At 42.0% G+C, this 26,041-nt stretch overlaps 1 protein-coding gene across 5 annotated transcripts in view; it reads left to right on the top strand.

Moving 5' to 3' along the window:
- The window catches only part of NCALD (neurocalcin delta), a 300,236-nt gene that overhangs the window by 22,536 nt on the left and 251,659 nt on the right, over positions 1-26,041 (top strand). The window lies entirely within an intron of this gene.

Raw genomic sequence — 26,041 nt, forward strand, 5'->3', positions numbered from 1 at the left:
ATAGCCTCACTACTTATTTGAGAAGCCCTATGCAAGTCACTTACCTTTTCTGACCTGAAGTTTCCTTTTTTATAAAATGAGTACGTCTGTCATACTGAATGGCTGTGAGGTTCACATAAGACGATTTACATAAAGCATCTGGCATGGTGCCTGACACAGGCTGAGTGTTCGATTACTGTTATCTCTCACTTCCCTTTTAAACAGAGCTGACTTCATGCGAATGGATTTGCACATTTCTTCGTGATCTTTATAGAATTTAAAAACAATAACTGTATGGCCAGTGTTGAGATTATTAGCCAATCTGAACATTACCCAAGTTTTGTATTTTAAGAATGACTCTGTGGATGTAATTGGTAATTTCAGGACTGCTGTAGGAAGTGCCTATTGTGAAAACAAGGAATGATGTGTCTTAGGTACAATGAAGAAAGTCTCTTGATCCTAGAGTTAGAGAAAGTCCCTGACTGCATAGATGAGTTGAAACTTGATGGATGAGTGGGGAATACTTAGTTGGAGGGGATGTGTGGGTAAATAGCATTCCAGAAATTCCAGGCATTCCAGAAAGAGGGAACAGTCCAGAAGAAGGCCAGTGATGGGAGGGGCATCGGGAAAAGGCTGGTGTGGCTGAAGCACAAGGAGCAAGAGGAAGCACGTTGGCTACAGAGGTGGGCAGGGACTAGCCATGGGGATGTGTTAATCAGGTTAAGGATTTCAGTCTTCTTCCCAAGAGCAGTGGGAAGCCACTGAGTTTGAAAGTAGGGGAGGGGCTTAGGGGCGTGAGAAACGATCCCATTTGCTCTTTGAAAAGAGTTCTCTGACAGAGGATGGACTGGACTGGATTGAATAGTGGCAGGCAGACCAGTTAGGAATCCAGGCAGGAGATGATTGGTCCAGGATGATGGTGATTGTGGGTGTGGGGAGAAGTATGTGGAGTCAGGAGGACAAATGTAGTTCTTAACGCAGCTTAACTTTTGAGGGCTGATGATGATCCGCATGTGTCTTTCTGAAGTACGGAATTTCATTCTTAATATAGAAGAGAAGGCAGTTATGTTAGATTTATTGGTAGTAACAGGGTTCGGTTCTAGAGGTTTGTTTCATCTCCAGATAACCCAGGCCTCACCAGATCTGGGTTGGGGTGAGATTTGGTCCTGGTTTTGTCTTAGTGCAATATTTGTGACTTCGTATATTTTTCTAATCCTAAACCCTGGGACTTTGATAAAATGTTACTCCAAAGACCTGTATGCTTTAGTACACTCAAATCAGAGATGCTTACGTGATGTTTTCCTTGCCTCTGTATGTTTTATTAGCTTTCTTCATTTGCCACAATTTGAGAAGTAAAGAATTGAGAGGTTTCAAGTTAAACATGGTACCTAAATGCAATGCTTATTCCTTACTCTCCCCCATCCTTAACACCATGAAAGTGTCCGAAAAAGGATTAAGCAGCATTAACCCACAAGGACAAAGCGAATAGGGAAAGGGATGATTGCATAAAAGAGACGCCAACAGCATTCTGAGATATGGAAAGCAGATGGATACATGGTAACCAAGCTGATTTGTTCCACAGAACCCAGAAAGGCTCAGATATTGGTGGTACCAGATATCTCTCAATGTGGGACTGATGGGAGGATTAGTTTAAAAAAGGATCCCCTCCCTCCACTTGCAATGCTAGGCAAGAACACTGTCTCTACTTTGCATAAATAGTTTACTATCTATAGAGGGTAAACTGGGGATTTCCCAGACTATAGGCCAAGCCAACAGATATCTGGCAATGTTTGGGGACATTCTTTTTGTCACAACTTGGCAGCAGTTCGCTCCTGGCATCTGCTGAGATTTTGCTAAGTGTTCTACAACACACAGGACAGCTCCCACACAAAAACATTTATCTGGCCCAAAGTGTCAGTAGTGTTGAGGTTTAGAAACTCGGAGTTGGGTGAAAATCTGGTGTGAGACGCCCTGTCTCCTCTACCAATACAGACATGTCATACACAGGCACTGCAGGAGATGGGAGAACGTCTCTACGGGGAAGTTGACTAGCGAAGTCAACTGACATCTGTAAACCCTCCAACCACAGGAAGGGTCCTTGCTGATCACCCACTCTCCCAGAACTTCCATTCTTTTTGGGACTGTCTCACACGTGAACAGAGAACCATGTCTCACCAGATAGTTGAGGAATCTCTTCATAAAAAATAGAGACAAAAATGAAGGAAAAAGAAGAATTTAAAAGAAAAATAAAGAATGAAAGAAAGAGAAGAAAGCATTAAAATAACTTGTTTGTAATACCTCTAGAAAGATAAAGAGATGCTATTGCACTCCTTAAACCGGAACAGTATACTATTAACAAGAAAAGGCTATTAAGAAGACAAAAGAAGTTATTAAAGATTAAGAATATGAGAGTAGAGCCTGGCCAGCATGGCTTAGTGGTTGAGCATCGACCTATGAACCTGGAAAGTCACAGTTCAATTCCCGGTCAGGACATATGCCCGGTTGTGGGCTTGATCCCCAGGGTGGGGTGCGCAGGAGGCAGCCGATCAGTGATTCTCTCTCATCATTGATGTTTCTACCTCTCTCCCTCTCCCTTCCTTTCCGAAATCAATAAAAATATATATTTTTAAAAAGAATATGAGAGTAGAAATGAAAGTGAAGTGTGGAAAGTAAAGTTGAGGAACTCTTAGAAATTAGAACAGAAAGACCAAGAGATGGTAAAATAGGAGAGGAAAAGCAGTAATGTAGGAAAGTCAAAGAGGATGACATCCACCTAATAGGGATTCTAAAAAGTATGGAAGGAAGGAACTCAGAAGAGAAAATACACAAGAAAATTTCCATTGTCACTTTACAAATATAAACAATGATGCACAAAGTTACATAGATGGAACCTGTCGAGGCAGGATTTGAACCAAGGCAATTGGGGTTTATAGTCATAACAATGTAAATAATATATTGCTTTAATCAAAATAGTGATATTACTCTATAGAGATGACAATGGGGTAGGGAAATGGGAGGAAGTAACGTAACAGCTACATTCTAATATTTGCTAGTAGGAAGTAGTAGCGAATGTCCAAATGGAAAAAGGAAATAAGACAGAGGTTATGATTATAGGAAAATAGCTAAAAGAATTGTTACTTGTGGGGGATCAGAATGGAAGATAGAGAAGGAGGCAGGTAACAGGCGGCTCTTTTTTCTTTTTAGCCTTATAGAGTGATTTGACTTTTTAAAACAATATACATCTGCCGTTTGATTTAAAAAACAAGGTAAAAAACCCACAAAGGAACGCGTTAGCCCTACATTGATCACCCAGTTGGGATCTCAGCTAATACACAGGAAAGGGCTGCCGCCCCATCCACAGAGGCACTGCACCTTTCTTGTAGATTCATGACTGCCGCCATCATGCTGTGATTGGCTATGGGAAGGCTTACATGGGGTTTCAGAATGGTTTATTACCAAAGATAAGCCAAAATCATGCTGAGCCAGTTTGAAATTCAGGTCTGCTGTTCATGGATTATTTAGATTGAAGGAAAGTATCTTTTTGGCTTGGGTTTGTGGATTTAATTAGACAATTTCAGAGTCAAAAATTATGAGGCCAGTTGCCATTTTAGCATTGAGCCAGAATTTATGAACCCTTTGGTGGGGAAAAAACTCAGACTGTTTTTCTCTTTTATGAGTGTTGCCTCCCACAGTCATTTTTTGTTCCTTATACACCAAAAGAAAAAAAAAATCATTGTTGATAAACACAAGGAGTGAAATACGTTGACTTTTCTTTTGCCCTTTTCGAAGTAGGGGGAAGAGGTGCTCACATCTCAGTAGTAATTCTTGTTTTTGTCCTGAGCTCTCTATTGTACTCTTCGCCCATGGACTTGAGAATGATTTGCATCAGAGTCACTGTAGGACCTAGGACCGGCCCCAGCCAGAGTGTGAAGGCATGTCAAATGCTAACAGGAATTTGCAGCCCCATTATCAGTGCGCCCTGCTGTGGGGAGCACTCCATTCCTTATGGCCAGAAAGAGTATTTTGAACTGAATAGGCCTCTATTCAACCATTTGTTACATTGAAGACTCCTTTCTTTTTTTTTTTAAGCTGGTGATTTCTTTACCTATGCCCCCAACATAAAGAAAAGTAATAATCTTAGAAATGACTGAGGGAATATTAATTTCAAATATTGAAAAACACACAGAGATACATTTTCTTTGTGGGGCATATTTAGACCATTTGGAATGCGAGTTGGGGCAGGTGGATATTCTACCTGTATTTTAGTTAGAGAGGAATTTGGGGAGAAGCTGCAATTTGAAGAGGCCTTTTAATTTGTATCAGTTCTGGCAGGGACAGAGAGCTCATGTGTCAATCATATCTCCAAAGAAAGCTTTAGTTCTCAAATAACTGCCCATCTAAAGGGCTATTATATTTGAAAATAATAAACACCAGGAGAAGGCGACTTAGGACAAATACTGACACTTTTTTTTACTCCTTTTTGAACTCTTTGAGGTAGAAAACAAGCCGGGGGACTGTTTGTGCCACAGTATAGACCCATTTTTAACAGCAATGATGTTAAGAGCAATTTTCTATATAAAAGGGGCTTTGTTGAGACAGTGGAAACCAAATGACTCATTAGAGATTTTTAACCTCAAAAATAATGTGCTAATGCATTTGAATTCTAAGCAGACCCAGTAGTAGGCTGGTCATGAATTGTATTCATGTGATTTATTGACATTGTGGTAACCAGTACATTTTCTAACATTATTAAAAACGTGAATATTTTGTCCTTTTTTTCTTGACAATATGGGACACACCACCAAGCGAAGGGGTCATAAAAGAGCCCCTTTATTGCTTCTGTTATTTTTTAAAAATATATATTTTATTGATTTTTTACAGAGAGGAAGGGGGAGGGATAGAGAGTTAGAAACATCGATGAGAGAGAAACATGGATCAGCTGCCTCCCGCACGCCCCCTACTGGGGATGTGCCCGCAACCAAGGTACATGCCTTTGACAAGAATCGAACCTGGGACCCTTGAGTCCTCAGGCCGATGCTCTATCCACTGAGCCAAACTGGTTAGGGCTATTGCTTCTGTTCTTGAGGGAGTGGTTCTCACATTTGGGGGGGGGGGCGCGGATTATGCATGAAATATAAACAGAGGGCTGTGATTCCAAGATATTTTGATTCAGAAGATAAAGAGAGGGGCCCATGAATATGAATATTTAACAAGTGCCACAGGTAATTATGATGCACGCGATCTGAGATTCAAACTTTGGGAGGAAAATCAAGACAAAACAAAACAAAAGAAAAACAAACAAACAAAACACACCTGTCCAGAACTTCTCTAACATCAAACCTAGGCCCTTGCATGCTCCTAAGAAGGTGTGCCTTCATGCCCAGGGAGTGGGCTGGAGACAGATCAACTCCAGCCCCTCAGAGCCCACTGGTAGCATATCATTTGAGAACCATTGATTATGTAGGACACATTGCTGTTTCTGTGGGAGCCCCAAGTTCTCCATGCCCACCATCCGGGGTGGTCACAGAATTTTGGTGTCTACCAGAGGCTCTTCAGAGCCCACACTTATTTTTAAATTAAAAGAAATATTTTTATTGATTTCATAGAGGAAGGGAGAGGGACAGATAGAAAGATCAATGATGAGAGAGCATCATTGATTGGCTACCTCTCTCATGCCCCAGACTGGGGATTGAGCCCACAACCTGGGCATATGCCCTGACCAGGAATCGAACCATAATTTCCCAGTTCATAGGCTGATGCTCAGCCCCTGAGCCATGCTGGCCAGGCGAGCCCATGCTTTTATTTGAAGCCTTCCTTCCGACTAAAATGAAATCTGAAGGCTTTCCCTTTGATTAGTGCGAACACCTGCTAAATCCCCCCTTAGCCAGCCTCTGACAAAAATACTTTAGTCCAGTTGGGTTGAGGTTCCCTGGAGTTCCCTGTCCAGCTCTGAAAGGAACAGAACAGTAATACATCCCAGAGCCAACCCTTAACATCCTCAGTGAAACATGGGGCTCACCTCCCCCTACATTTGTGCCGTTTGAAAGAACATGGTGTGACATGGCATGTTGTTCCTGGGTAATTCTGCAGGCCAGTCTTGAAATGAATGCTTACAGGAACTCGTCAAGATGAGCCTAGTATTAGGCGATAAAGGTCGGTTGGGGGTCGTTTGAATAAAGGCATTTGCTTGGGATTGTTCTGAATAATGGCACTCTGAAGTGAAAAGTCAAAATAGCAAACACCACTGCCCGCCGACAGCTCATGGTGCCATTAACCTTTCATGTGAAGTCATTTGGAGAGAGATGAATTATATTTCCTGGGTGGATTCTTTTTTTTTTTTTTTTTTTAAAGGCGGGTGGCACCAGGGCCCTATTTTTATTAAAAAGGCTTGAGCGGTACAATGAAACGGCTGTGTTTGCCATCAGGTCTTTCTAACCCTTGACAAGGCATGACTAGTCGGAGGCAGTAGCCCCGCGTCACCGCTGTGCACTTTGCTGGAGGTGCTTGGTAATATTTGGGCAAGTTTGCCACTATCCTTGTGTCTTCATTTCCTTAAATATGATTTTACGCCTCGTGGCGTGATGGAATTTCCTTAAATGCTGGCAGATTGCTTTTATGTTCAGATGTGCAGAGGGAAGGTAATCCAATTGATTAATTATGTATTGCAGTTAATATTCACTGAACGCTGTCAAGTGCTTAGCTGTAGGAGGTGTGTGAGAGCAGGACCATTAAAACAGCAGCAGTTGTTGCCATAGATGGGGCTCATTGCTGTGATGCCCATAATCATTTAAAGACATGCACAGGAGTAATGCTAAAGCCATTTTAATGAAAATTGGGTTCTGGGTGGCAGAGTTGTTTATATTCCCTCTTCTTTGGAGAGTGAGGTTCGCATGCAGTGCTTCCAAAAGCTTGGGTGCCATGTACTAGGTATAGAGATCATGTTTCACAAGAGGAAGAGTGACTCCGTCTGTCTTCACATCCTAAGTTTCCTTGCTGTTTGTAACGAGAAAGACACGCAGATCTCTGGGGCTCAGCTTCTCTCCCTGTAAAATGGAGAAATGCAGTGGTTGTGCCGAGTCCTGTTTATCCCACTGACTTCCTCAGGAGGATTTCAATTTCTAAGGATTAGAAAAGGAGCAAATGACGGGAAGCTGGTAGTTTTTCAGCCTCTGCTCTAAGCTCATACGCGGTGCTGTTTGTGTGCATGAAACCGAAGCTCACTGACACCAGCTCAGCTAAAGGAGGGCAGGGTGCACAGCAGATACATTCCCAAGCAGGTGCTGGAAGACAGCCAGGCTCCAGGGGAGATGCAGCAGGAAAATGACAGAAACCGAAGCTGTGGTTTCCAGTCCTCAGGCATTGTCTGGCTTCCTTCCCTTTGCTTCTGTCTTCTCGGCTTCCTCCACCAGGCATGGCCCCCAGTATACCTATGAGGTCTAGAGCTCCCCAGTGACTGTCTGTAGATTCTAAGATTCATATGCATTCATTTAACAAGTATTAATGTCTACTTACTATGTGAATGAAAGAACAATACACTTTCAAATATTGAGAATTAATAACATAAAATAAGGTGATGGGATAGAGAGTGATAGAGATGGAAGATATTGTGCTATTAAAAAAAAAAAGTGGTCAAAGCAGCATTTTGAATAGACTTGAATGATGAACTAGCAATGTAGAGCTCTAGAAAAGACAAATCCAGGAAAAGGGATCAGCATGTGTGAAGGCCCGGAGTCAGGAATGAAAGTGCTGGGTTGAAGGAACAGCAAGAAGTCACAGTGGCTGGAGCATAATGAATGAGGGCGAGTGGCGGGAGATGAGGTCTGAAAGCTGGGGAGTGGGCACCTCACTGAGGGACTTGGAGTGTGGTCAGGAGTTTGGGCTTTTTCCAAGTGAAATGAAAAACCATTGGCAGAATCTTACCTTGGAGAGTTATACAGTCTGGTTCACATTTTAAAAAGATCACTCTGACAGCTGTGTTAAAAATAGAAAGAGGCAAGAGTGGAAGCCAGGAGACCAGGTAGGTGACAACTGCAGTAATCCCTGTGACTAGGTATGTTGGCTTGGGTCAGGGTGGTGGCGGTGGAGCTGGTGAGAAGTGGCCATGCAGGGCTATGGCAGGATGTGTAGGCGAGTTGGATATGAGGTATTGAGAAAAGGATAAATCAAGATTGATGACTAAGCTTTTTTCTAGAGGAACTAGTTGCATGGAGATGCCATTTGCTGACATGGGAAGACTGGGAAAGGAACATATTCAGTTTTTAGGCATATTACGTCTTGAGATGCCTACTAGACACCCCAGATGGAGATGTCAAAGAGCTATTGGATTTTGAGTCTGGAGCCTGGGAAAGGTTAGGACTGGCAGTTAGACTTTGGAGCTCATTCTAACTAGGGCTTTAGCTAAAGTCACCTAGCCAGAGAAGGAGGCCCAGGGTTAACCCCGGAGGCACTTCAGTATCTGGAGGAGGGAAACCAGCAAAGAAGATTGAGGAGGAAGTAAAATTCCAGAGATAGTGAATTCAATTGAAATCCGGCCCACCAAGGTGTAGGCCTCCATCAAGTTTGCTAAGACCCCTGGCCCAATCAGTAGTGGCCACAGTAAGTGGAATATGAAGCTTTCCATCCACTGAGTTTTGTGGGAGGATTTCCTCAGATTTCAAGGAGGAAAGGACAGGGTAGGGATTCTAAAATCTGCTTAAAAGATACTTAAAATTTTGTTGATGGACTCTTAAAGATATTATTCCTCTATTATCATGGCTTTCTTTTAGTTTGTTTCATTTTTACAAACTTTTAAAATATATTTTATGGATTTTTTAAAAAATATATTTTATTGATTTTTTACAGAGAGGAAGGGAGAGAGATAGAGAGCTAGAAACATCAATGAGAGAGAAACATTGATCAGCTGCCTCCTACACATCTCCCACTGGGGATGTGCCCGCAACCCAGGTACATGCCCTTGACCGGAATCGAACCTGGGACCTTTCAGTCCGCAGGCCGATGCTCTATCCACTGAGCCAAACCGGTTTTGGCTATTTTATGGATGTTTTACAGAGAGGAAGGGAGAGGGATAGAGAGTTAGAAATATCGATGAGAGAGAAACATTGATCAGCTGCCTCCTGCACACTCCCTACTGGGGATGTGCCCGCAACCAAGGTACATGCCTTTGACCGGAATTGAACCTGGGACCCTTGAGCCGCAGGCCGATGCGCTATCCACTGAGCCAAACCGGTTACGGCTTTTACAAACTTTTCAATAGTTCTGTCTCACTTTCTATTTTCCATAAGATCTTCAAGGTCTTTGTTATCATCAGTAAGTATCCGGATTTGTTCCCACCTTTCTGTCTTCTTCCCTTTCTTGGCCCTGCCTCATAAAAATTCCTTTCTATGTCCACATTCATGGACACAATCCAGTGTCCACAACTCCAAGTATTTTTTACCCTGTGGAGGAACCATAGGATGGGGCCACCATCACAGTCAACTCTTCCCCAGTCAGTGGTGAAATGATCCTCTCAATCTCATACACGTTCTGTCAGAATAAATCTCTCACCCAAGTAGTGCTGAGGCATCCCAGGAGTCTAGAAGAACAGTTCTGCTCAGGGGAGAGACAGAGGGAAGGAGCAGAGAGCACTACTTAAGTTTGGGAAATGCTGTGAACAGTTTTTAAGAGACCTGACATGATTTCAAGGTGGCCCTCTAAGGGGATGGGGTTTTGGGGAAGCTGGTTTAACATTGCTTTGCTCCATTCCCTGTCCTCAGACTGAATCCTCCATCCTGGCCAGCTGGTTGCTATGTAGATGTGAGCTGTGGGTGGGCCACAGGCACAGCAGGGTGAAAAGTGTACGTGACCCTTCAAATCCACTGTCACCATTAGAGAAACAGCTCATGGCGTGTATCCTTGAAAAAGGAAGGGAAGCCATTCACTGTGTGTAATTACAGGTACCTGTTTGCCAGTGTTAGAGGGGCATGATTAGAGATACAGAAAGTACTTATTCAATCTAGAAGCCTCTTAGCTGAATACAGGATTGTTTTCTGTTGGTTCCCTCGATTCTTCTTGCTGTGAGAGGATGTATTCTCCCTGGCAAGTCAATTTGAGCTTCTATTTCTCACATATCAACTGTGAGTAACAGAGTTGACCTTTCACACTCAGATTATTGGTTTTAATGTCCTTGAAATGTGGCAAATGCTACATGGCTGCTGAAATCTTATTCCATTTCTCTGCTCCCAACCTTGCAGTCTCGTTTTCAGGGGGGCATTCCGTGAGGCCCAGCAGGGTGATGCTCTGGGAGGCAGGTGGTCCAGCACCTTCCTGGGCATGAGGCAGGTTTTCCATCTGCAAACCTCTGTGGTCACTCAGCTCAGCTTGGTGACTAACAATAACTCACCAGTGTTCTCTTAGCAGAATGCGGTACTAAGATTGTGAAGACATTTCAAGAGTTGAGGAGAGAAGGCCACTCAAATCTTTCCTAATTAACACTTTTCCTTTCCTTATTCCCTTTTGGTCTTTTTACTACTTATGACTACTTTTAGAGTTTTAATGATAGCATACACAAAACTTGCATATTCTTCTATAATTTTTTTTAATGGAATAGTTTTACTTTTCTGTAGATAAATTTCATAAATTAGAATGACCATCACTTATTTACTAGTCTCTTCTTTGAGGACATTTGCTGTTTTTACTTGTTCACTGTCCTGTCACTGAAGGGCCCCTTTCCTTTCTGTGGTGCTATTTCCTTAGGCTCAAGTCCCAGGGGCGGTATAATGGGCAGAGTTGCCACATAAAACACAGCACGCACAGTTCAATTTGAATTTCAGATAAGCCATGAGAAGTTTTTGGTGTAAGTACATCCATGTATGATTTGGTACAACTTATACTAAAAAAAAAAGTGTTCATTTTTATTTGAAATTCAAATTTAACTGGGTATTTGATTTGCTAAATCTGGCAACCCTAATTATGAGACAAAATGTGGGAACATTTATAGCTGAAAATTCTACTATTGATTTAAATAGGGAGGAGAAATTTTCAGAAGGGGGAAAAGGGAACCCCAAGATGCTCTATAAGTAATCATCTAGGTTCTTACACTTAATCACATAGTATTATGTAAGCATATGTTATATAAATATTCATAGACAAACAACAAAAAATTTTTGGGCCGCACAGACGTTGGTAACAACATGGTTGCACTTTTCTTGATGTGGAACTCGCTGTTAGTTTCCTACTTGCTGTGTGCCCCCTTCTTTCTTACCAGCAGAACCCTGATTTGTTCAGGGCAGTCATGGGCCCACTTACAAACTCAATTTCTCAGGCTACCCTACAGCTAAAGGTGGCCATGGGCCTCAGGGAGGTAAGAAGTCCTGGCGCAGGGTCTCCCTTCCCTCCCCCTTTGCCTGGAGTGCAGCTGCCATGTGTACAGGAGCAGCAGCCATCTCATCACCTGGGGAAGAAAGCCGCACATAAGAAATGATGGGTCAGTAAAGTAAGACTTACAGCTGAATGTAACCATACCTCCTATACCCACAATTGATTTTTAAAACCACATTATCTGAGCTTATTGCACATATTTTTACAAGCTTGTTCAAGTCCTTTGGAGAAAGAGGTAGGTACAAATCTACATACACATAAATAATAAATATTCTGTGGAAGTCACTGTGCCCACAGGAAGAGCTGAGGATTTCCTGCGGAACTGGTCTGACAGTTGCTGATACAAGTTCAGTCAGGGTTGAAGGCCATGAAGCCAAATTCCTGAGACACAGGGACCCATGAGGATGGATGCAGGTCACCAGTCCTGCTTTTGGGGCACAAGCATTAAGATCACAGAGGAAGAACATGGGACACACAGGAAGTTAGGTCAGATTATTAGGAGTTCCGAATCAGCTGTTACACCAAGGTCAGGAACTCCTGAGGTGAAAGTTAAAGACAGATTCACAGATTAGGACAGGAATTTGGCCCGATAGGTGGAACCCTGCTAGATAAGCAACCCACTGACACGGGCTGTGCTTCTGTGCCATTTCCTCCACTTGCTTTGTGCAACAGCGCATCCTCTGCCTCAGTACCTCCATAGTCCCAGGAGTCCTAAAACATGAGGGCGATGTCAGTGAGGTCTGAACCTCCTGTTACGCTTCTGGTGGTTGAAAGATTTTTCCCCCTAGATTAGCTTCTCACTCTGCTTCTCCTCCACTGTCTATGTATGCGGGTCCTGTGCACCTTACAGCATGTTCATAGCCTCTGGCCTTGTCCATTCATTAAATGGTGCTGGCTGAGTCAACACAGTGGGCGGTAGGAACTTTCCTGGAGGCCGTGTCTACCCTGGGACAGCAGCAGCGACTTAACTGTGCTACTTGGAGAGGACACAGACCTCAATAACATGTCCTGTGAAGCCCCAAGCTGAACCGATTCCAGCTCTACTTCCTCTTAGCCAGATCCCAAGAATGTCCAGGGCAACTCCAATGCCACCTAATGGGGGAGAGGGCAGTTTTAACCAATTGCTGTTGAAATAGCTTATTTATGCAAAATTAAACAAACAAATGACCCCGTAGGCACATATTAGGGCCCCTCCGAGAGTTTTAGAAAGGCCCATGTGCCCTCAGAAAGGGCCTTGAAGCTTAAGCTTCTTAAACGGTGTGGTAAACCCACCTCTTGCATTCCTTTAAGAGATGTGTACTCGGAATACGCACTGCTGCCGGACAACTTGAGAGCAATAGTGTGTTTTAAATAAATAATGTTTGTTTGGGTAATCCATATTGTTGTTAAAAACAAAAAAGATAAAAACAAAGAAAAACATGTAATCCGACGGTTGGGGATTTTGGTGTGTTTTTTCAGATGTTCTTTTTATTCACACACACATACACACACACACACACACACAAACACACACCTTCTATTTCCTCAGTAGAAATGGCTTTCAGGGGAAAACTTCAAAGTGTCATTTTAGAGATTAAATATATGGTGCTTTCTTCTATATTATTAAATATTCATATACAAGGGTGACTTTTAAAAATAACTATAATATTTTTAAATTCCCTGTTTTGAACATTTAGGTTATTATAATATGTTTTATGTTATAAATAAGGTTGGGGTAAACATCTTTCTACATATAACTCTGTGCATTTTTTTTTACTATGCACGTAATTAATTCCTAGGATGAATTCCTAGAAGTGAAATTACTGAGTCATAAGATATGAAAAATTTAAAGGATTTTATAAAACAAATAAGTTGCTCTTTAGAAGGTCTGTATGAATTTATACTTTTGAAAGAAATGCCTGAGAATGTTTTTCTAAACCCTTGCCAGAAGCATGTACTGTTATTTTTAAAAAATCTTTAAAACAATATCCCTTCATTTTAATGTTTATTTCTCTGGTTATTATGATGCTAAACATTTCTTATATGCATTGGCTTTGTGTGTCTTCTGTAAATTGTCAGTTCATGTCCTGAGGCAAGAGTTTTTAATTAGATAACTTTTAATTAAGGCAATACCTTCCCTAAATGCATAAAGCCCATTATTATTATTATTATTATTTATTTTGCATTTTTCTATCTGCTCTTTCTCTGGCTTTCTTCTTCCTCTCTCTAAATGAAGGACTGCTCCAGGAGCTGCCCTTGACCCCTATTTTATTTTTATGTGTTAGACTGAGCCATATGAACTACAGTTTTTAGAAGGTTGAACATGATCAAATACTAGCAATTTTATGTGATTAAACCTTTGATATATTTCTTTTGACAAACTGATTTAATCTACCTCTCTCTGTCCCTCCATCCTTCATGTGTTCATCCATCCATCCCATACATATCATTAACCAATTGCACATGTCACCCCCTAAGGCTGACTTCCTGTCTTGAGCTCTGACTTCTCTTCCTAGCCCTGATTTCAGTATTTCTTGAACTGGCAAATCAGGTACATTCTGGCTCTATAATAGCCTTCATATCTTCTGTTCCTACTGTATCTGCCCCAGTTTAAACTCTCATTATTTCATGTGTGTCTTAGTATGTTTGGCCTGCTATAGCAAAAATGCAGTAAACTGGATGGCTTGTAGAGACAGCAAACATTTTGTGGAAAACACAGTTCTGGAGCTGGAAGTCTGAGATCATGGCGCCAGCAGGTTCAGTGTCGGATGAGGGCCCACTTCCTCATAGATGGTGCCTTCTCACTGTGTCCTCGCGTGGTGGAAGGGGCGGCTGGCTCTCCGGGGCCTCTTATATGAACACTATTCCTGCTCATAGCTCCACCCTCATACCCAAGAACCTCCCCAAGGCCTCACCTCCCAGTACTCACCTTAGGGATTAGAATTTCACCCTCTGAATTTGGGGGGAACATAAACACTCACACCATAGAAATGTGTCATGTTTTCTCTCCTGAAATGTTTTCTTCCTTTTTTCTCCTTCATCCTTCATTTCCTTAGATTCAAACCTTTTCCCTCTTTCAATTTAAATGTAATGCTTTTACTGATCACAGCCTTTCCCCCTCCCCCACTATCACCTCAGGGAGAATTTCACCAGTCCAATAGCTCTTTGTATGCTCATCTTTTCTGAAACTTTTCTCTTCCTACCATCTGGTTATTTCTGTACTTTCTTTTATACTGAGATACCATTTACATATGGTAAATGCAAAATTCTTAATTGTACAACTGGATGAATTTTTACATAGGCGTATTCCTGTGCAACACTCAGATCGAGACATAGAACATTTCCATCACCCTGGAAATTTCCCTTATGCTTCTTCCCGGTTAATAAGCACTGTCAGCCACCAAAGGTAATGACTGTTTTGATTTCTATCACCATAGATCAGTTTTCATATCCTTTAACTTTAAATAAATGCCATCATACAATATGTAATCGTTGTGTCTGGCTACTTTTTCTCAGCATAATGTTTTTGAGTTTTATCCATGCTATTGTGTCTATCAGTAGTTTTTTTTTTTTTTTAAGAACTGTGTAGAATTCCCTTGTATGAATATATAGCATTTGTTTATATGTTATTCTGTTGGTGGAAACTTGGGTCATTTCCAGTTTTTCACAATTATGAATAAAAATGCTAAAACATTCTTGAGTAAATCCTTCTCTCTTGCATATATAACTAGAAATGGATTTCTGGGCCATAGGGTAGGCACATGTTTAATATTAATAGAAAACCACCAAACAGTTTTCCAAAGGGGTTATTCCATTTTACATTCTCACCAGAAATAGATGAGAGCTGATTTACATCCTCGCCATCATCTGAGAGTATACATCTTTTTCATTCTGTTGTGTATGTAGTGGTATCTCATTGTGATTTTAATGAGGCATGTGGTTTCAATTCCATGATGAATAATTATGTTGAGTACAGTGTCATATGCTTATTGTCTATATCAGCGATTTCCAACCTTTTTCATCTCATGGCACACATAAACTAATTACTAAAATTCTGCAGCACACCAACAAATATATTTTTTTGCTGCTATGACACAAATAGTATCATTTTGATTCATTCTCTGTACAGCTATTGTTGTGTTGGTGGTTGCCATTGTTTTTATTTGACAATCTAGAAAATAAGTCAATGCCCCTGACTAACTAGTCATGTATTGCATGTTTCAAAAATTCTTGCAGTGCCCCAGTGTGCCTGCTGTGGCACACACTGGTTGAATATCTCTGGTCTATTTGAATATCTTATCTCATAAGGTGCCTGCTCAAGTTTTTTGCCCACTGTCTTAATTACTGGAAGTTTAAGTTCTCAGGCTTTGTTTATCTTTTTCAAATTTGTTTTGGCTATTTTGGGTCCTTTACATTTCCATATAAATTTCAGAATAAGTTTGTCAATTTGTATTAAAAAAAAATACCTGGGATTTTGACTGGGACTTTGTTGAATCTATAGGTCAGTTTGGAAGAACTGCTATCTTAATAATCCATGCATATGGTATGTCTCTCCATTTATTTAGGGTTTCTTTTATTATATCAGCAATGTGTTCAGTGTGGAGTTCTTGCACATCTTTTGTTAAATTTATTCCTATATACCTGATATTTTGTGCTATTGTATTTTGTGTATTGTATTTTAATTTTGATTTTTTGTTTGTTTATTTTTTTAAAATATATTTTTTTATTGATTTCAGAGAGGAACGGAGAGGGAGGGAGAGATAGAAACGTCAATGATGCGAGAGAATCATTGATTGGCTGCCTCCTGCTTGCCCCCTACTGGGAATTGAGTCCGCAACCTGGGCATGTGCTCTTGACTGGAATCGAACCTGGGATCCCCGGTCCACAAGCTGATGCTCTATCCACTGAGCCAAGCCAGCTAGGGCTATATGGTATTTTTAAAAATTTTGTTTCTGATTGTTGGTTTTAAGTTTGTAGAAATACAACTAGTTTTTGTACACTGTTTGTATCTTGTGTTCCTTCTTAATTCATTTGCTTGTTTTAATTGTTTGTAGATAAGTTCCTTTGAATTTTCTAGATACATAATCATCATCTGCTAATAAAGTTTTACTTCTTCCTTTCTAATATTTATCTCCTTTCCTGCCTTATTGCACAATTTCTGTACATTTCTTTCCTCCTCACCAGACTGTGAGTGACTCGAGGCAAGTGACTTTGAGGTAAAGCCCTACCATGGTGCTTTAATCATGGGAGATGTGAATTTTGGCTGACTGGATGATAGGAAGAATAAGGAAATTAAAGCTGTAATCTCCTATTCTGAATGATGGGTGAACCATTATCAGGAAAAAGGATGCCGGTTAAGACGCATTTTGTGAGTTGGTACATAATGATTTGCAAGCGTAGCTCCAGGTGCCTTGGAGACTCTTGGGGTCATTCTGCCTGGTTTGTGGGCCCCAGTTCCTGCATGATGTTGTATTAGTGTTCATTGTGTTTTATTTTCATAAGACGCTTGCTAAGCATTTTGAGACTTCCAAACTAGCAGTGCTTGCTTCTCACCAGGATAACACGAAGCAGATGGATCCCTGGGCCTCACTGCCTTTAGTCCCAATTCCCCAAGCTGCTGTTGGTATAGAAAAAAAATCTGCATTTTCAAATCACTGGAGTGAAGCCTGGGAAATGTTCAGTTTCGAGCCTTTAAATTCCAGCGCGCAATGCTATTTTTAGATTTCTAGTATGCACTAGGATTTCCTGAGTGAGACTGTATTGAGCAATGAGGATGAGGGCTCACGTGAGTGGTCTTTTCCCAGTAAGCAGCTGCTCCTGCCTGTCCTGAAGATTCCTGGGACCGAGAGCAGAGATGTTGCCCAGGGCAGGAGGAAAGCCCTGATGGAACTTTGATGCCATTTTTGCATCTTAGTTGCAGCGGTCATTTCTCCTTCAAAGATTCTACTGTCCATGGGGCTGGAAGAGGAGGTTTCTCCCACTGCTTGATGAGTGTATTTCTGAGGAGGTAACTCCATTGTTTCTGCATTTCTCTGCAAGCTGCAGATATGCTCTTAATTGTTTACACAGTAGATGGGTAAAGTATTTAAGGCAGTTCTGATTCAAGGCCACAGGGACTGTTCTTTGGGTTTCTCCCACTCTGGTTGACATTTTTTTTTCTATTAAATTAGGCTCACACATGGATAAAGAGCTAGCATATCAATGAGATAATTATGTTTTTTGCGATTGGATAAATATGGGTCACCTTGAAAAAAATAAAAGTGACAGGAGTAATAGAAAAGAGAAAACAAAAATTCATGTCCTTGTAAGTTTAGGTTAAATAATATAAATGCAGGATGATTACTTTCTTTCAAATGCCTGAATTTTTCCACTATTTCATACAGTTGGTCCTCTTAAGCCAGTGGTTCTCAACCTTCTGGCCCTTTAAATACAGTTCCTCATGTTGTGACTCAACCATAAAATTATTTTCGTTGCTACTTCATAACTGTAATGTTGCTACTGTGATGAATCATAATGTAAATATCTGATACGCAGGATGGTCTTAGGCGACCCCTGTGAAAGGGTCGTTCGACCGCCAAAGGGATCTCGACCCACAGGTTGAGAACCGCTGTTTAAGCATTTACAAATTGACATTAGAACAGGGTTCTATAAGTATTTTTGTAACCATTATTAATAGAACACTTCTCTTTGCCCCAAGCAACTGGTACCTTGCCCAGCCACCTGAATTCCTACCACCTACAAATAATTATTCTTTGTAATCATTTGTTATAAAATAATTATAATTGTTTTCCAACATTTTTTTATGCTATAGCTGCCATATGTAAATCTACTTCTGTCTCTTAACAAACTGTGACATGGGTATATTTCCATGTCAAGAATATATAGCTGCATTATTTTAATGGCTACTTGCAATGGCATCCTTATGCACAAATCTTGTGTTATTTGATTCATTCCTTAGGGTAAATTTCTAGGAGTAGGATTTTACAACTCAAACCATGCATATTTTATCTTTTGACTCATTTTGCCAAACTTCCTTGCAGAAAATCTGAATGATACTTATATGCTCATCAACATCAAATTCAGGGTGTTTACCTGCACCATTGCCAACACTATTTATTGTGAATCTTGACTTGCTTAAATTGTTGAATTTTTGTATATCTGTCTCTTCATGGGCATTGTAAGCTAAATCACTTAGGATCCAGTCAGAAAACCCCACCCATACTAGGTATTTCAAACAGAGATTTCATACAGGGAATTGTTTTTACACATGTTGGGAATCTAAATAGCAAGACGAAATGCCGAAGTCACCCACAGGTGCTAACTGCAAAAAGCAGCAGCGAGGAGGTAGAATAAGGAGAATCTAAGAGTTCTGGGGAGGGGGCCTGGCAGGGTGGGCTGGGCCTGAGGGGAGGTGCAGCCGGTTGGTGAAGCAGTGCAGCGGTTGGCATTTTGATGGCCGGGTGGGTATGGCTCAGAGGGCAGCACATCCAAGGAGGCACAGGGTGGCTGGTGTGGGGAGTGTACAGAGAAGCTGGGACTGAAGCTATTGTGATGCTGAGAGAAACAGGAAACTGGAAGTCTCTTTTCTCTCTCACCTTCCATTCTCTCTCTAGTCTAGTGCCTTGTGTTGCAGAGCCTTCTGGGAAGTCAGCTGACAGGGGAGTAGGTGATACCCTTTTTGCAGTTCCTGCTTCGGCCTCACAGAGCAGAGGAGAGAATGCTGGGCTTGGAGCCAAGAAGGAATAGGTACATAACCAATTGTGCTCATCTGCTTGAGCTGCCATATAAAGTACCATGAACTGAGTGGGTTCAAATTCCTGAAATTTACTGTCTCACAGTTCTGGAGCCTAGAAGTCAGAGGTTAAGGTGTTATTCTTTCTGTAGGGACACTAGTCATATTGAATTAGGGGCCCACCCTACTCTAGTGTGAACTCATTTAAATTTAACTAGTTAATCTGCAATGACTCTATTTCTAAATAAGGACACAGTCTGAGGAACTGGGCATTAGGCTTTAATACATGAAATTTTGGGGCACACAATTCAACTCAAAATACCAGTATAGAAACTTCTTTAGAACAGGGTCCTTTCAGCCCTAAAATGCTATACAACTTCTTTGCATTCCTCTAGCTCTGGGTACAAAGAATGTGCTTAATAACCTATTATAATAATAAAAGTGTAATATGCTAATTAGACTTGACGGCCAAACAGCGGAATGACTGTCCGGACAACCTTCCAGACGAAGTCGGGGCTATGAGGGCCGTGGCAGTCGCCTTGGTTGCGAGGGCCAAGCCTCTTGCATGAATTTCGTGCATTGGGCCTCTAGTTGTTAAATAAATAAATAAACACTAAATTAAATGATGCACATTCATTTTCAGGCTCTTAAGTTTAAAGTCATCATACATTTTATTTTTAAATATATTTTTACTGATTTCAGAGAGGAAAGGAGAGGGAGGGAAAGATAGAAACCTCAATGATGCGAGGGAGTCATTGGTAGGCTGCCTCCCGCACCCCCCACACTGGGGATCGAAACTGCAACCCCGCACATGTGCCCTGACTGGGAATTGACCCTGAAACCTTTTGATGTACAGGAAAATGCTCCAACCAACTGAGCCACCCAGCCAGGGTGCGAATGTCTTAATTTAATATAGATCTGTTCCTCTTGCACAAATGACTCCGGGTGCAATGTCCCTGTTGCTTTTTCAGAGAACAAAGACTGGGTGGAAGGTTCCATTTCAGACATGCTCCACAGTCAGACCTTCACCCGTGGGCATCTGCCCGCCTCGCTGCTGACTTACCTCTCCTCCCTAACTGTAAGCCTTGAAAGGAAATGGTTTTCCCAAGTTGTATTCTTTTAAAACGAGATCACATGGTAATAAAATAGCTATTTGTGTAATTAATGGCTGCCTCCCAGGCCAGGCCCCAAACCTCATTGAGGCAGAACTGTCTTGTTTGTGGTGTGCCCTCCAGGCCAAGCACCAGGCCACTCGCAGAATAGTGGCTCAGTGACGATTCTGGAACTAGCTCTAATTAACTGCAAGGTGGTAGTGGAGATACAAACCTCTCACCCTGGGCAAGGAGCTGAAACTGGTCTTCATAGCAAAGGGCTAAGGTCCTAGGCGACATAAGCCGCATTTTAGGAAAGGTCGGTAAGGAGGGAAGTGGCCTTCTTGGGATAAGAGTTCTTTCTGGCTCAGTGCCCTCATGATAATTCTGGAATACGTGACCCGTGATGTTTCTTTGCCTGCATTTCGATCATTTCAGTGCTTACTGGCCTCCTCATCAGGGGAAAAGGGGTGTTGGGTCCAGGAAGGAGAAACTAATAGTTCCAAAGAATCCTGCTGGGTTTTCTAAAGACTTATTTGTCTTCCTGTGAATAATTGAGAGTCAGGTGTATTTATAAAACGATATATAGTTATAAAGTTATTAAAAATTGTTACCCCCCCCCCCACAAACCTATCTACTTAGAAATGTGGCAGGGTGGGAATGTTCTGGATTTTTCTTTTTGAGGGAGAGCACTGGCAATCTTTATAATATTGGTGCTCCCATAGATAACCCCTATAGCCCAAGGGGAGTTTAAAATTGGGGACAAGGTCGGGGAGGGAGGAGGCAGGTGGTAGGAGCAAAAAGCTGAGTTCCAAAAGGCTCAGTGCCCTTGCCCTCCGTGTTTTCCGTTTGATGCCTCTCGAGGCCTCCACTTTATATGCATTTGAAAATGGAGGAATAACCTCCCCAAGATCTAGAGCCAGCCCTCCTTGGTTTGCTGCCAGGAGCTGGGGCAGGGGCCTGAGTGCGCCCTGGAGCTGTTCACATCCTCAGCCGCCCCATCACTTTGTCCCTGGCCCACCTGTCCCGAGGTAACGGGCAGCCTGCAGATGGGGCCTGCGTGTGGGGCAGTGGGAATACATGGACGAATATGAAAAAAAATGCCTCACTGATTCCAATCAGGACAATGTAACGTGACTTTTCAGGTTAGCAGATTGAAATCTGTTGCAGCCACGCCAAGTTACTATTTTGGGCCTGGAGAACATCTCTCCAGCTGTTTCTTTCTTCTTTTCTCCACCTTCCCTTCAGACTTCAAACCCCCTTCTGCTTTTTAGCTTTCTCATTTTCCCAGCGCTGTGGATGTGGACAGCGGTTAGCTGGCTGAGGCATATATGTATGTCCCTCCCCAGCCCCCTCCCACACACACATTGTATTTGGCTTGAGCATCTGTGCAGGTGTTTGGCCATTTATTGGGATGGGACAGCTGGGATAAAACTCAAAGGTTGTTGAATTGCATTTCATGAACAATGCAGTAAGGCTCTTTCTGGTATTTCAAGTAAGGGATAAAGAAATAAAATACTTGGCTGTACCGAAAGGATTCTGGGCTGTGTTGGGCCGGACCGGGTGGCCGATCCAGAGGGCACAGCTGACTCCTCCCCGGACACCGACACCACCATAAAGCGCAACCCTGATGGACCCTTTGATGCAGCCCTTCAACTCGCTGACGCTTCGGGAAGCCCGTCTCGCCAATGATGCCACCCACTAGCCAGATCAACAAGGACAACCAAACCACCGACTTGAGGACAGCTGAAATCCCTTGACTGAAGAGGCCAGCAAACTTCTACAGGAACAAGGCTCCTTGTGCGCTCCATCCACTATGTTTCTAGCTATGCTCGCTATCATTGCTTGTCAGTCTTCTTCCGGGTCTTAAACAGCCCAGTCCGAGAGGTGGCCGCTGATTTACACGCGCTATTATTTAAAAAATAAAAACGGGGGAGTTTGCCAGAAGCCAGTCCATCCTTGCTGCCTGACACAGTCGCTGCAGGGAAGAAACATCTGCACAGCATATGTTTCAAGGGACCTGGCGTATATGGCATACTGTTCTTAATATGTTTGCTCCCCTTCTTGGCGCTATGTGTTTTAACCAAGGTCACCTCTCTGAGAAAGGTTGTTTCCCCAGGTAGGGATTTTTCCCTGAAGTTAGGGAGGGAATAAAACCTCTTAACTAAGTGCCAGGCGGGAAGTTAATCACTTTAACTACGAACAATCACGCTTAAGCTACATAATCTTTACTCCCTGGAATGGAGATAAGAAACGCCCTAACCTTTGGAATAGAAATTGATAGGATTAAAATCAACTGGTATAAATACAAATGTAACAAGACAATAAACACAGAACCTGGCTGGAGATCCTGGCTAGAACCTGGCTAGAGAACCTGGCTAGGCTGCTGATCAACTGAACACTGTCTCCGTGTCATTCCTTCATTCTTCGCCGACTCCGTCCACACCTTTGGGAACCCCTGGACCTGCTGGGGACCTGCTGGGGTTGGACCCCAACACTTTTGGTTTTGGATTTGATGGCATCTATCAAAGGAAATAGCATCATGGCAGCAGATGGTGAAAATGGTGATGGAACAAGTTTATTTGATGTCTTCTCGGCTTCTCTTCTTAAAAATAATGGTGACGGTTCTCTGGACATATATGCTGGGTTGGACAGTGCTGTTTCTGATAGTTCTTCCAAGTCCTGTGAACCATCTAGAAATTGTTTGGCTTTGTATGAAGAAATTCTTACTGAAGAAGGAACTGCAAAGGAGGCAACATATAATGATTTGCAAATAAAATATGGAAAATGTCAGCTACAAATGAAAGAGCTGATGAAAAAGTTTAAGGAAATACAGACACAGAATATCAGCTTAAAAACTGAAAATCAGTCTCTTAAGAAGAATATTTCAGCACTTCTCAAAACTGCTAGAATGGAAATAAACCGCAAGGATGAAGAAATTAGTAGCCTTCACCAAAGATTGTCTGAGCTCCCACATTTTCGAAATAATCGTAAAACTGCAAGGACGTCAGATATAGTTAAAATAAAAGACTTTACATCCAGACCTCCCCATTTGGATGATTGTGCAAAGACTGATCACAAGGTGAAATGTGATATTTCTAAAGATGGACATCATAGCACTTCACTCCCAAACATCGAAAAGGAAGTAAAATCGCATTTGGAAAAAAAGAGTACTTTGCATTTGCCTGCATCTATTGAAAAACACTGCACCAATGGCATTTGGTCACGTTCCCATTATCAGGTTGGTGAGAGTAGCTCAAGTGAGGATAATAGAAGAGGGAAGAAAGATAGCGGATATAGCCATTACAGTAGAGGAGCTGATAGAATACGAAAAGACTTAAACACTAGCTGTGGTGATGGTGAACCAGGGAACTTAGAGGCCAGTCCAAGGCTACAAGGACGTTCTGAGAAACATGGTAAAGGTGAATCAAAGGCTGAAAGCAAAAATTCAAAGTTTAAAAGTAACACAGATTTGGATTATAAAAATGAACGCTTTGGCTGTTTCCGGCAGGAGGAGACCTTTAGAGAGAGGTCACATACTCGAGCAGAATCTCAGAGTGATAGAAAACTAGAGAGCCAAAGTGAAAGATCACAAAATATAAATAAAAAAGAACTTAAATCACAAGACAAAGAAGAAAGAAAAGTTGATCAAAAACCTAAATCAGTAGTAAAAGACCAAGATTATTGGCGAAGGTCTGAACGAATATCATCTCTTCCTCATTTTAAGAATGAAATAAAATCTCATAATTCAAGTAAATACCGTCTAGAAGAGAGAAGAGACAGGGAAGATGGTAAAAGAGACCGGGGTGTAAATAATCATAGTTTTCAAGAAGGAAGATGTTCATCCTCCCTTTCAACCGGTAGAACTCACAAACACATTGACCCCAAGGAAGTTGATACTGCGCACCAAAGGGGAAATACACCTTTAGAAGCAGAAAGGCATAGAACTGAAGGTAAGAGGAAAAGAGAACAAGAAAGCAAAGAAGAAAACAGGTATATGAGAAGTGAAAAAAGAACATATACAGGGCATTTGTAGAAGATTAACAAAGAAACCAAACAAACCACTACTGATTTAAAGAGACAGAATGGACTGAAAAATGATAAAGGTGAAGTCTCTAATAATGATGTTTCTGAATGCACAGATAATAAAGACCTTGCAACTAAAGCCAAGAACCACTGATTTAGTCCCTGTCCCCAAGGTGCTCTCTGGGGGTTCCCAGAGCTCTGGGGCCAGAGGATGGGAGAGGAAGGGTTAACTCCAGGCTGCAGCAGCTGAGTGTACAGCATAAACAGCATTTGGGGATGAGATCACTTCTGTTTTGGGAATCTAAAGGCAAACACAGTTGCATTCATTCGTGTAATCATTGCCTTGTTTGAGATTGTTTATGTTTAGAAATTCATGTTGGAATATCTATCAGTTGGCGTACAGAAGCCAACTCTGGCTACTTAGACCGAAAAGAATCCATTGCAAGGCCACGGCAGCTCCCAGAAGTGGAGGAAAAGTGTGAATTCTATGTAACGTGGCCCCAGAAAGGAAACTGGACATTTCCGGGATTCTCAATACTAGGGAACTAAGGGATAGTCTTTTCGGGATTAACAGCAGGATGAATTGCAACAGTCATTTTCCATCCTGACATTCTCCCCCTGGAGATTCAAATTCCTGGAAGAATGAGCGGGCTGGGTCATTCTGCCCGAAGGCTTGCTGAGGCCGCAGCAGCTGGGAGGGTCCCAGTGGCCGCTGGCAGGGCAGACACTGACAGATGCTCACGCCTGACAACGAAATGCTGTGTTTCTCAGGTCTCTTTCCCCCTCATCTTTCTGGTCTATTTCGTTTCAGATAGTCTATCAGGAGTACTTTGGAGCTTTTAGAGCCTGGCTTGGGATTGTAGTGGATGTGTTAGTAACCGTGAATGAGCAATAAGGAGGCAGCAGATGGAGGTGTGGATCCCAGAACATGGGGCTGCGCTCACGAGTGGCTTCATGATCCAGATGGTCAGGAGGCCACACCGTGGAGAGGCTGGGCTAGCTCAGCGTTTCTCAGTCTGAGGTCTGTGTTTCTCTGGGGGGTTCTCGATGAGAAGTGCAAAGATCTGAAGCTTCCTTTAAATAATGGTCGTAAAAATATGTCCCTTTATGTTCCTATTCTGGATCATCGGAAAATCCATAAATACGTAATTCCACAGCACAGTTCTCTCTTCATTCATTTTGGTGTGTTTGGATTTTTTTTTTTTTTGAAGCATTGGTACTGAGTAGAAATTAATTAATTGTCATGGTCTAATGAGCAAAGAATAGAAGCAGGCTTGAAATAAAAAATAATGCATTTGCATCAAGTGCAGACTAATGATCCCGGAGATTGCAGAAACAGAAAAACTCTTTTAGAAAGGTGGGGCTCCCATAGCACGTAGCACCCAAGGCATGATGAATGCAAGGGAAACGGGGCCATCACAGTCAGACTGAAAGGAACCATGTAGTGGCAGCAAAACGACATGATCCTTTACCTGGCACTAATGATGTTTTGTTTTATTGGCTTTGCAGTTTTGTCTGAGTTTAATTTGTACATTTGTTTTTATAGCGGTTATGAGACTACCAGCACCAGATTTCTATAAGTCATTTTGTATATCTATATATTTAAGTGAATTATAATAAAAATAACTCTGGCCAAACCCAGAGGTACTTAAGGAATGTTTTTTGTTTGTTTGTTTGTTTGTTTTTGGCTTTAAAAGGAAACTACCTTATATAAGTTTTAGCAATGCTGGTCTCTGGGAGACACTCCCTCCCTCCCCACCGGCTTCCATAGGAGTACATTCCCCCCACCCCCAGGGACGCTGGAGGTGGCCATGTGACTTGCCTTTTGCCAGTGGGATATTCACAGATAAAAAAGCAGAGGCTTATAAAGAGCTTGCAG

This window comes from Myotis daubentonii, chromosome 17 (genome assembly GCF_963259705.1).
Source record: "Myotis daubentonii chromosome 17, mMyoDau2.1, whole genome shotgun sequence".
In the NCBI taxonomy this organism is placed as follows: Eukaryota; Metazoa; Chordata; class Mammalia; order Chiroptera; family Vespertilionidae; genus Myotis; species Myotis daubentonii.